The following is a 6,014-nucleotide window of genomic DNA, read 5'->3' on the forward strand; positions in this document are numbered from 1 at the left end:
GTAAAACATTATTTCTGCACAAGCTGTGTCACTGATAAGCCGGTTTAAGCTCCGTTCATAAGTTTGAGTTCGTGGGATGATCAGTCATAGAGCAGCAGCCATAAGCAGGAGATCTGATGCAAAATCCACTCGACATTCAACAAGCTGTGCTGTAAGCTTGCCGAAGAAGAACGCTGATGGAGATTCAATAGCGCCACAGGGCCACAAAGGCGTGGTTGACCTGGATGACAACGAGAGGGTGATTATTTTTATCGTGTTGAATAGTCTTAATTATTGTGTCAGCAAAGTTTCTGGCCTCCACATTTAGACACAGATTAAAGGTGTCAGAAATCTGTAAGTTAAAGGCACCCTGTGGAGTTTTTGACCACTAGTAGTGCTATAGAGCAACATTGTTAAGACCGGTGTCTTTTTTATTTTTTTCTGTTTATGTATTTTGATTTCATGTGTACACATGGGCAGTGTGATTCACACCGTTACACAGACTGCTGGTGGTGGTAACACACATACGTACGTAGCAATGTGCTAACAAAGGCAATGGAGAAGAACAAGACTGCTAGCGAGTAAACGTGTATGTAAACAATGTAACAATTGAAATATTTTTAAAAATCACTTTGCAAATGATCCATGAGGAAGGAAATGGCTTCACGGTTACACACAATTTGTTTTGGTGAGAAACACTAGTTCACATGAAAACTCCACAGGGCACCTTTAAGTATGTGGTTCAAGGAATTTGTTATGATGTGTTGTTGTTTTGTGTAGTAACGTTAACCAAAAGAAAAATAATTATAAAATTTAATTGTGATACTTTTACACACGTTGCATTCTATACTTCAGTCAGGTGTCTACACTCAGATTTGATTCCCAGCTAACAACACTCTTACCCAAAGTGGAAAGCATTTTGTAAATGAATATACTGAATGGCCGACTGCCTACCTCAGATAAAGCAGATGTATCCACATTACACAGCGATGTTGTAGCCATGTTTTTCTGCCAGACGTTTCCTGTCAACAACAGACAAAAACACACAATTAATCAGTGAACATTTTCTGCTGCCATTGTTGCTCCTCCATCATTTTCAGCTACATGATGAAACCCTTATCATTAATGAGGATTCGTATATTTACAAAACATAGTCTGTCTTTTCGGTATATTTACAGTATATCTTGGATTTTCTGTTGATTCGTTTTTTGTTGCTGTTTTGTGTTCGGCAGAGGTGACTGTCACGGCTCATGCTAATCATCCTGCACTTCTTCTTCCTTGATCACAAACAAACCAGTTTTATTTGTCACTTCCTGTTTACCAGGTAAGAGTTCTTGGACACCAAGTGCAAAAATGTCCAGTGTGTAGGATTTCTAGTAGACAAGTCAAAACAAATACAAAGAATATACTTTTTTTTTAATGTTTTCAGCTTGTTAGAGAGCATTAGAGGATGCTGTGCATGTTTTCACTTCACAACCAGGCTAACAGTTTCACCCCATTTTCAGCCATTATGCTAAGCTAGGATAATTACATCCTGACTCCTGTTCTGTTCATATGCACATACAAGGTCGATGTCATTCTTCACATCTCACTCTCGAACAGAAAACAATTAATCGTTTTCTCAAGAACCTCAAGAACAACAAATGGAAAAGGAAAAGAGACACCACTGAGATATTTCAGTACCTGCTCCTCTTCTTTTGCTTCTGCCTCACTTTGGCGATGATGAAAGCCAGGATCAGCAGCCCGATGATGACGGCCAGCACACTCAGGGTCAGCGGTACACTTAACGCCCCGTTGACCGTGTCCTCGCAGGAGCTTCCCCGGTAGCCGAGGTCACACTCACACACTAACTCGATGCCACCATCGGGAGAATTCACACACCTACCGTGGCTACTGCACTGAGTCTCACCACAGGTGGGCAGGTTGTAGTCGATGCCTCTGGGTTGAGGAGGCATAGGAGTGGACATTGTAGAAAGGGAGTATACAGGGCTCTATGAAAGGAGGGGTGATCAGTGGAAGGAGGTTAGGAGAGGAGGGAGATGAATGGGGGGAAGCCACACCCTAAAAGACAAAAAGAAAGAGAAACAGAGCCTTTCAACCTCAAATGGATGTGCTGAGGTCTGTTTCAGTCAAACATGTTTGCATGTTTCTTTCAGCTGCCCTCTTTTAACTCTGTTAATCTTTATATCTTTATACACAGTGAAGCAACCATTGCTGTCTTCCACTATGTAGGAAAAATAAACATTGCAAACATCCTGTGAAAGCGTCTAACGCCTCTGGGTTTGGCACATGTTGTCAGACATAACGTTGCGAGCGCTCACTCTGTGAGAGTGACTGAACTGTTGTCGTAGTGTTGTAGCTTTGTTGCACTGAGCTTGCAGAAACTGATTAAGCACAGTTTTTTTGCCAGGGGGAGAGACACTTGATGAAAATTAAGTTGACACCACATTTCATGTCCATCTTTCTCCCCATGGCATTTTAATTGAATATCATCATCAGAAAAACAACCATATAAATCAAAAATCAAAGCAGCTTATTGCAGTCCAATGTCTTCCTAAACCGAACCAAACTGCAACAGTACCACAAAGGTTCAGTATGTGTGTCCCCGGTGTGTTGCAAGGGTCATTTTGATTTGGCAACGGTGATATATGTTGTTTTGGGAGTCGCTGACAATCGACCTATTCAGTCGTTTAGGTATGAGAATGTGTTGTTTTAGTTGGATTCATTCCACCTTCCATACATTTTGTTTGCTGTATGACTTTTATTTTAAAGACAATGCTGCCTTCAGGTACCTAACAAAAATGCTACAGTTGCACGCTTTGTACATTTAATCCCACAAAGTTTTGCTCACACATTTCTATCATTATACAGGAAAATCAACAAAAACACACAACGAAACAAGATACTATGTGTAAACAGGAGGGTATAATTTTACAATTTTCACTGCCCACATACAGTATGGCACTGTGAGCTGCCTGTTGTGCAGCGTCTGGCCCTCGAACATATTTTACTGGTAAATTATCACATACAAATGACCAAAGACATGAAGTAGCCCGCAGGCACAAAGTAGTGTCGACGGATTACACATGTTGCACAAGACAAAATACGACTATTCTTTGCAGCTCATGCGAAACACAAGGAAGAACACTTCTTACAAACTCCAGTTATTTCATCATCACCAACTTTGGGTACACAGATTTGAAATATACTGACAGACTAAGTTAAAAAAGGTGTTGGATCACTGCCTCCTGTACAGTAAAAACACTGGTATTAAAAGGGTACTGAGAGGAGAAGAGACAAGACTGATCATTATCCAATGTCGCACAGCATCGCATGTTAACTGATAAATAGGCAGTGGTAGGTAAAAGCTGTCTTACTTCTCATCATCCCATCATTCAGGTTTCCTATCAACACGGCAAGTTGAGCTCAATGGAGGCTTCAAGGCAGGTATACAGTGGAGTAAAACAGCACAGGATCACATCGAAATCCGACAGAATGAGAAACATGTACTCACAAAAGCAAAGATCCGGCGTCTTAAAACGCAGGCTGTGGAGTTTGAAGTCTTGTTGTTGGGTCGTCCAGGCGTCTGTCTGCGTGTGTGTGTGCTAAAGGTCCTTTGAAAAAGAATCTTGAAGTTCCTCTTTCAGTGAGGGAATCTGCAACAATAGGAAGGAGGGGAGAGGAAGAAAGCTGAAACCTGTGAATACCTGCCTGGGTTGTGTTTTTTTCCCACAAACGCAACACATAAAATCGCCTCCTCCTCCCTCTGCCTTATCTTTAAATGGGCTGAGTCACATACAAACTCTTGCTCACCTCAAATATCCCTAACATTGATGTGGCAACATTAGGTTTCATAAGAGGAGTGCAACCTAATCTTATATTTCAGTGAATCGCAGTCTCACAGCACTCATTGCTCTGGCATCCCTGGGGAAAATAAACATCATTTCCGTGGTAGCTTTCAGGCAATGTGGCATTAAATAAATATAAATTAAAAAAGTAACAGAGAATAGTTGTTTTTTATATATATAAATTGTGAATAAAAGTAAATATGGCTTTCATATGACTCTCACATTTCCCCAGAACTGACATTGAATACATAGATGCTCACATACCTCTGCCCTGAGGAGTTTTCTACTGAAATACAGTAGGTGTGTTTGCAGACGAGTGGGGGATGGTGGGCAGAGGAGGGGCGGGTTAGAGCAAGACTCCTCTGGCAAGACCCGACATGACTCGCATGTCTGTGTAACATGCTGGTCAAATATTTGTTGTGTGTGTGCGATTGTCCTCGAAAGAGAAAAAATACATTTAGGCGTGATTTTAGAATGTTTGTAAGCGTGAGAGTTGGCAGCTATGTTGTATTAGTGGCATGGCTCTACGAATAATAATAATAATATAAACTTTATTTATATAGCACTTTTTAAAAACAGTTTACAAAGTGCTTTGTAAAGCAAAGATTAATTTCAATGCAGCAGAACCAGACATACTGTCTCGCCTACTCTACATATTCTACTTCCTTGTCAAAACATAGTACCTACCCATAATGCAAGTCGACTGCCTACAGTGGAAGAAGATAAAAATAACAGTAGCAGCTAATTTAGCAACAAGCCGCTAGCATCAAGCAGAGATGAAGAGAAGGCTAGGTCTGGTAAGCTACCTTCCCATCTCCCCACACAACTTAATTCAGAAACTTTAGCCCCAGCCATCACTGCCTCAAGTGACATCACTTGAGGCAGTTTTTCAGATTTGACTCAGCTCCCTCTAGAGCCACAAAAGACTTCATACATGCAGTAGTACTTCCCAATACTTGTAAAAGGAGTATGATGTTTACAATTTGGTGTGCTGCTTAACATGAACATGTTAGCATCCTCTTTTTTTTAGCATGTTAAACTTTAGCCAAGCAACACTGAGCCTGTACTGCTGTATTTTTTTTGCTAACAAGTAAACAGAACCCGCCCTTACATACATGCATTTGTGGGTCTTAAGGAACTTGTTTCCAAGTGAACCATACCAAGTGATCAATTAAAGTGATCTTTATATTTTCAAAACATAGCACTGATTATAATACATAGCGCAAAAATGTTACAATAACTTGTTGATATCGGTCAAAAATAGCTTGTTTTGCATATATTGCACTGTGTTGCTGTAATGACTGGCTCTTACCAAAGACAAGTCAGCACAGATCAGTTATGGTTTTGTGGTTATTGCAACTTTGTTGTTTACTCTGATCATCAGCCCACTATTGAGCTGTCAAACTCGTGCCTCAGTTCTTTTCATTTTCCTGATTAAGAAACAACTTCATCCAACCCTAGTGTATGTGGTGATTTGTTGCAGGTCTTTAGATACTCTAAAAAACTATTTGCAGCAATTTTGTAACTATTGTTGAAAAAAACTTCTGGATCAGAAAGCACTTGAGGGCTTAAATGGAATAAATGAGGGAAGAGTTAAGTAACCTTCAATGACAGTAGACCTGGACACAGTAACCTTGACAAATGTCAACAAGGTTTCCAAGGTTACTTTGCTTTTGGGCAGGGTGAGGAGCTCAGAGGAGGACTGCTGCTTTGAGTTGTGGAGGTTCAGGTCATGATCATGATGCCTCTCCAGATGCTTCTCTGCAAAGCTGCCAGGAGACCACAGGGCAGACCAGAACATGCTGAAGGGATTGCATATCCAATCTGGAAATGCCTTGGGAGTCCACAGGAAGACCTGGAGGATGATGGGTGATTGTTACTTTATTTTAGCTCCACCTATTTAGCATGTATAATCAAACATGTAATAAGTGATTTATAACTTGATTTATACTTCAATGCAGTATGAGAAAACAAAATGCAAACACATACACCTCCTAAACAACAGTAAAATTTGTGTAATTTAAGATGTGATGCTTTATAACATTAATGATGATGATCTTAAGACCTTGGACTTTGCTTTATATGCATAAGAGAAATAGGACACCTGTATGAATATTAAGGAGTCTTATTCTGATATATTTAAAAGGTTTTAATTGAAGGTTACCTCACTGAGATGACCTACTTTAG

The sequence above is a fragment of the Pagrus major genome, chromosome 12 (genome assembly GCF_040436345.1).
Source record: "Pagrus major chromosome 12, Pma_NU_1.0".
In the NCBI taxonomy this organism is placed as follows: Eukaryota; Metazoa; Chordata; class Actinopteri; order Spariformes; family Sparidae; genus Pagrus; species Pagrus major.